General features: G+C 47.9%; 1 long non-coding RNA gene and 2 other non-coding genes across 3 annotated transcripts; all 3 read left to right on the top strand.

Moving 5' to 3' along the window:
• The first annotated feature begins 297 nt into the window (after nucleotides 1–297).
• On the top strand, nucleotides 298–2,774 carry LOC107078998 (uncharacterized). The gene is made up of 4 exons (XR_001479967.2): nucleotides 298–899; nucleotides 1,259–1,331; nucleotides 1,630–1,713; nucleotides 2,379–2,774. It is a non-coding gene; the product is annotated as an uncharacterized lncRNA (long non-coding RNA).
• On the top strand, nucleotides 1,016–1,104 carry LOC138224334 (small nucleolar RNA SNORD60). The gene has a single exon (XR_011182794.1). It is a non-coding gene; the product is annotated as a small nucleolar RNA SNORD60 (small nucleolar RNA).
• Nucleotides 1,417–1,504, top strand: LOC138224333 (small nucleolar RNA SNORD60). Its single transcript, XR_011182793.1, has one exon. It is a non-coding gene; the product is annotated as a small nucleolar RNA SNORD60 (small nucleolar RNA).
• Nucleotides 2,775–6,358: the final 3,584 nt, after the last annotated feature.

Here is a 6,358-nt window from a genome sequence, read left to right as displayed (position 1 = left end):
GCCGGAGCCAGACCTTCACCCCATAAATTCATTTCGCGGTGCTATTGAGCCTCTCTTTTCGCTCGGTGGAGGTGAGTGGTGGTTTGTTTTAGTTGTTGCTAGTGTTAGTAAAAGCTCAGCATTTCCGTGCATTAGTTTTATTAAATCTGGCTTGTCTCGGGGAAGTCCAGCTGTCCATTACGAGTGCTTGCCGAAGTACTGAATGTATTGGGCGCTGCTGTTTTTCAGCGTAGGCGTGCTGGATTGACCTAGGCTAGGCCATGTGGGCCCAGCTTGGCTTTGTGTAGCTCCACGTACAAAGGTCTGCCCAGTTTGCAGACTTAAATGGACGCATCTGCGCACCCCAAGATGCGGCTACGGGCCTACATCGGGCCCGCTTGGAGTTGGGTTTCATGCGGGATTTTTACAAGACTAGCGTCCTTCTCTTATGAGAATAGTCTGAGTCTCCTTCAGTGTTAATGATGAATCTATTCTTATTTCTGACACTTCCGATGAACAGTCCTTGATTTCACTAAATGTTCTGAAACACTGTGGACTCGACTGATCGTCTGCACGTAGGATGCACGTGTAATATACTCGCTTGTGAAGTGAGAAGCGTGTCCTTTATCGGTAGAAGCTTCTCAGCGACTGAAAAGCTTCACCCCTGTTCGCCTAGGCTGTGCCTCTGTATTTGTTTCATGTGAAAGCGATTGCATGGGAGGTTGCGCTGAGATTGTTTAAGAAACCGGCTGTATATTTTACTTTTTGTTTTAGTGACACGTGGTGACGTGCTGCCGATCGCCGTGGAGAAATTCAAGATGGCGACGTCGCAACAGCATGTCCCGAGAGGTTGTGGGGACGGATCCGAGTGGAGTGGAGTGGCGGGGGTGTATCCGCAGGCAATCGAGTGACTTGAAATGGTGAGTCACCTGCGCGAAAATGGGCTGGTTTTTGATTGCAATTGCAGAATTCAAATTGGCCCCTAATCGAAATCTAGGTGGAACTGTCGGTTCAAGGGCTCCCCGTCTCTGCACAGTGTTCATGATGAATGATTTTTCCATTTCTGACACTTCCAATGAGCAGGCCACCCTGTGGCCTCTGATTTCAATCCATGTTCTGAAGCACTGTGGTCACTGCAGGTCAGGTTTGTGAAATGTTTCCATGATGCCCTACTCGGGACATGATGGCTAACCAGGACCTCTGTGATGACCTGAGCAGGAAAGATCTTTCAGAGTTGGGGGAGGAAGGATGGTTAACGTTCCGTTTCTTGGCTCAACAGATCACCCCAGACGACGCGTGCGTGCCTTGAGACGGGCTTGGGTGAAGAGCAGACGTCGAGAGATTTGAAAATGGTGAGTTTATCCTTCCGTCCGACTTTTAAATAATCTCCCCTCGATCTGACTGAACGGCTGCTCGCCCTTTCCGGTCTCTGCACAGTGTTCGTGATGAATTATTTCTTATTTCTGACACTTCCAATGAACATACTGCCCAGCAGTCCTTGATTTCACCTCATGTTCTGAAGCACTGTGACAAACGGGAAGCTTTTCGAAGGCAGCTGGTTTTTATCCGTTGATCCTGGAGCTTGTGTAGCATAAGTATTGAGGTTGGGTTGCGCAGTGATTCTAAAAGGATGGCTGGTCTTTGTTTCAGGCATTTCAACCCTCCCCATGAAACGTGGTGTTGGGGGGGAGGTCTCGTGGTAGCTTGGCAGGCCTGGTGACTGGAGAGAGAGAGGTAAGGAAGTCAGTGTTCAATCATTGGGGGTGGGGGACCCCACCTCACCTCACACCTTCTAGTTCTCATTCAAACCAAAATTAATCCTCAAGTGAACTAACCAGTAGCTTGTTTAGATCCTTTCCAAGTCTTTCTACGTGAAGGTTGGAGATAACCTCCTAGGAGGTTATTTCTTCAGTTGCTCTTTGACTGATTATGATCAGTTCTCCGTTCCTATTAAAACCCATTAAGTCCGTGTTCGTTAAGAGCTCAGGTGTTGGGTCCAGGATTGGGATTTTAACTGGATATCCTGAATCTAAATTCAGGTGTCGATCCTTGCACCTGACCTAAAAGCTCAGTATCGTCTCCTCTTTCAAGAAATAGTAATTGATCCAAGAATCTCATTCAGGTAACGACCAAGAGATGGCCTCGTTATTTTCTTGCCTAGAGTTGTCCTGAAAATGGAGTTCTTGAACGTGTATGCTGACTCAGTTTTATAGTAGCACTGACTTCTTCTGTGGTCTGAACAATCATTGCACAGTTTTACAATTTCCTGCACTTCAGCAGCTGTCCCAACAAACTGGTTGGTTCTTCCAGATCTAGAATTTAGTACGTGAACTTCAGTTGGCTGTGTGACTGCATGGGTGGTTGAAAGAGGCATTAATGGATGGTTTGGTGTCTTGCAGGTGACGGGGGATGTGGACCTCTCCAGCTGTAGGGGCAGAGCTGGCCTGGCCCCCACTAGTCAAGATGGGGCCCAACACACTCTCTCTCGGGACCATTCCACTGCAATAAAATGTATTTTGATGACTCGGGAGCTTGCTTGTTCTGTTTGTGGCCTCAGTTGTGATTGAGGGAGGAGAACCTTCATGTTGTAAATCCTAACTCAAAGTCCCCTGTTCCTAGACTCTACCTTCAAATTGTGATGTGTGAGAATTGAACAAATTTTAAAAAGGCAGAGCTGTAAAGCAAAATTAGAGAAGCTACACCTATGTAATGCATTACAAGCACATCCTAATTAATGTGCCTTCCTGTGTAAAGGCACTGGCTGAATGTTTTTAATAAAGCCTTTAAGATCTCGAGTCCTACCTCTCCTTTCTGCTGCATGTTTGTGTACCAGCTGCCTCTGCAGGCTCAACCTGCACTTGTTGATCCAGAGGTCCACTCCTGCTTGCAGGTCTCTCTCTGCCACAGTGGAAGAGCTCTTGAGCTATGCTGCTTCTCTTCAAAGTGTTGCCTTGTCATCTTTTTGAAGAACTCGCGTGCAGAAAAGGAAAAGGTGTATGCTATTCAGTATTGACCTCAATCAGGTGGCTGTGTGCTATTCATGGAGTCTTCCCTCATTGTTACAGGATGCTGTGGTTTCTGCCTAAAGTTAAGGTTGATGAGCTATTCAAAATTTATTCTTCCATCCTGCAGCTGTGCATTGGAAACCTGTGTAGGCTACGGTCCCATGACTTTCATCAGAATAAATTGTAAAACTAGGTCAAATATTCTGCTTCCAAGAAATCTAACAGATCCAAGTCATTTAAATATGCATTAGTCTATCCATTAAAGCTGAAGTTTTAAGGGGTGACCTGTGCTGAAATTCTTGCTAGGCTAAAGAACACTTGTAATTTCACTAAAACGCCACAAGAGGGAGTGCTTTACTTTGCTATGGGCCACTGTAGCTCTACAGCTTGCAGAGGAGAAATAGGGGTGTTGGTACAGTGCCTACAAAACCCACTCGTCCGAGGCAGTGTAGGCCTTTCCACCTTGCTGTACCCAACATGTTGAAATTTGTGCTACAGAGGCCAAATGAAAAGGGTTTTATTTTTACGTTAAACCTAAGAACCTGAAGCTCCTGTTTCAGGTCTAAACACTCAGCTGTTTTTTTTTTTTTCTTCGCTGTGCAATTAAAACAATATGGTGCAATGCCATGTTTTCTTTCCCCAGTGGAGGGGAAAGCGTATAAAAGCTGTGCGTCACCCATTTAAACTCATGCCTGCTGTATTGTTAGCGCTGAAGCCCTTCTCAGGAATCTAGAGCTCTCTGTGAATAGATGGAGACGGCACTGGTTACAGTCATTCCCAGTAGAGCATGTGGGGACCCTGCAGCTGGGCTGGGCTGTAGCCTGCTGGAGGGTAGGCCATCATGGAGATTTGATTTGAAAACTGGGCCCAGGGCTGGGACAGGAAAGAGAGACAAATGGACTCTGGTGCAAAATGTTTCAAAAGGGGAAAGCTGACACTCTGAAAGGGGAACAGATGTTAAAAAAGGGGCAGCCGGGAAGAATAAAGCACACACTCTCCCCTCTAAAGACGTAAGTGTGTAACCTCCCATGTGAGGGTCTAACATAAGCTTTTCAGCTATTCTGGGCTTTCTCCCACCGGCAGAAAACCAGATCACATAGCACTCTGAAACCTTGCCCAAGCAAGGCTGGGGGGTATTAAGCCCCAGGAGGAACTGGGCCCTGATGAAAGCTTGGGAGAATCCATGGGAGTAACCCACCTAGGAGAGCACCAGGCGACTTCATTTTCTCCTGCTTTTTATAGAAACTCTCCGGTACAAATACAATTGCAATGGATTGGTCTTCGATGTAACATCACTGTACCCACAATCCTACTGTGGCAGTTCTGAAAATGTACTGTATCAAGCTTGTTTTTAATCCATTTAAATGAGGGCTGATCTGAGACAGCACAAGGCCCGTAAGAAAGATTTCCCCGAGAGGGGGGACACTGTTGGTAAGTGGACAGGGTGTGCCCAGGCGTGACGAGGAGTGTCTGAGCGGCGGCTTCCATTAACTGCTCTACCAGCGCGGGGTGGACCGCTTCAGGGCAGCGCAAGAGTTCTCCGATGCGCGCAGAAAATGGGCCGGTTGTGTGGAACCCATTAGGAGTAGCTGGGAGCCTCCATCTGGGCCATTGTCTGATTTCTCCAAAGCAAGCGAAGCCCGCTGTCCATTCACGGGCAGGGGGAGCCTTTTGTCTGCGGCCTCTGGCCCGAGGGCGGGAACGCATCTCGACAAACGCATAACGGCCGCTTCTTTATCGGCAGCCAGGCCCTCCATGCGACTCGGGGCTTCATACGGTCTGCGTGAAGCTCTCCTGCCAGCCGGTAGGGCTGAGCTCAATTGTGAGGCGGGGAAGGGGGGCCTGTCCAGACCATTAAGCTGCTGTGGCCACAAGGCCTCCTGTGTAGCTCCTGTAGAGGAGAAAAGAATAAGGAGGAGGAATCGTGTTCAATAACCAGCCCAAAAATGGAATTTTTCTTAAACACCGGGTCTCCAAAAGTCATCCGTGGTGCCCTTCCTTTTTTAAAAAAAAAATATTCTTTTAAATTTCTACAAGAGACCTTGTCGGGGATTAATGATCTGCGCTGGGGGAGATGAATGGACAAGCGAAGGCGGGGGAGGGAGAAGAGAAATGTTTGGGCTTTTTGTTCTGCGCTGGGCACTGTAAGGCCCGTGCGGGCCTGTGATCTGCTCGCGCCAAAACTAGAGGCGCAGACGGGCCCCGCCCTGCGCAGCCCGCGCCGCCCCATGAGAGGCGTGTGAGGAAATGGAACGGAGCAGCTGCTGAGGAAGCCCTCTGGGACTGAGTGATCCTCACAAAATCCTGTGAACGTATTTGTGGGAAAAAAAAAACCAACAACAAATTCCAGTGCACGTGAATCACAGTTTGAAATGGACTTGTCCTTACTCTAAGACTGAACTCTTCCTACATAGCGTATATACGCACCCTCAGTCTCTAACCGAGCATGTGTAATCGTTTATGACATGGATTCTAAACCACTCTGAGATTAGAGGGAGGCCTGCCATCTCCTATCATGCAGCGTGTGTACTGAAGATAATTGTTCTCCGGGCCCGTCTACAGCACAATGTAGCCCGACCACTCAAACGCACTCCCATTGTGTAGAGTGCTCTCCGGCGCAGGGCACTGCCGAGCGCTCAGCCACTTGTATGTCACTACCTATTGGTAAAGAAGTGTGTATTCATTTTCAAACGCTGTGTGATTTAATATTCACACGACAGGATGTCAAAGCAAATAAGAAAGGGGTAAATAAGTCAGAATGATGTTGATGAAGCGCTTCGTGGATTGCGAAGGCGCTCAGATTTCGGCCAATGTCCATTTGTCCACACATTCACTCACATATGCGCCTGGAGGGCAATATGGAGATTAAGGGTGATTTTGGACGGTGGCGAAAACACAAACTCAGGACCCAAGAAAAGTCCAGATGAGTTTCCCACCAACCCGGGAGAAAAATGATCATTGTCATAGTGTTCACCCTCAGACTAATCATTACTGTACCAATACAGAAAGCAAGTAGCTGTAAGAGCACTCCTTAAGCCTCTCCCCCACTGTCTCCCGGGGGACTGCTGAGGACAGCCATGGACACCAGTGCTGTATTCTTAGTGGTAGCATGATCTCAGAAGCTAAGCAAAGATGAGCCTGGTCCACACTGAGGTATGAGACCTTTAACGAAAAATGGGTTGCTGCTGTAAGTGATATTGGTGGCCCAGTAGGTGGTGCTCTTCTCTTTGGATTAGAGTATCTGAAAAACACACACACCAGTATGACAACCGGGGAGACTGTCTTAAACCACAGTATTTCCCATCCTGTTCCATCTCGCGGCACACTAACATAAATATAAAATCTGAGCATCCCCCTACACACACACACACCGA

This window comes from Lepisosteus oculatus, chromosome 19 (genome assembly GCF_040954835.1).
Source record: "Lepisosteus oculatus isolate fLepOcu1 chromosome 19, fLepOcu1.hap2, whole genome shotgun sequence".
Lineage (NCBI taxonomy): Eukaryota > Metazoa > Chordata > Actinopteri > Semionotiformes > Lepisosteidae > Lepisosteus > Lepisosteus oculatus.
Note: the sequence above shows the minus strand (reverse complement) of the source record. Positions and strands in the feature narration are given on the sequence as shown.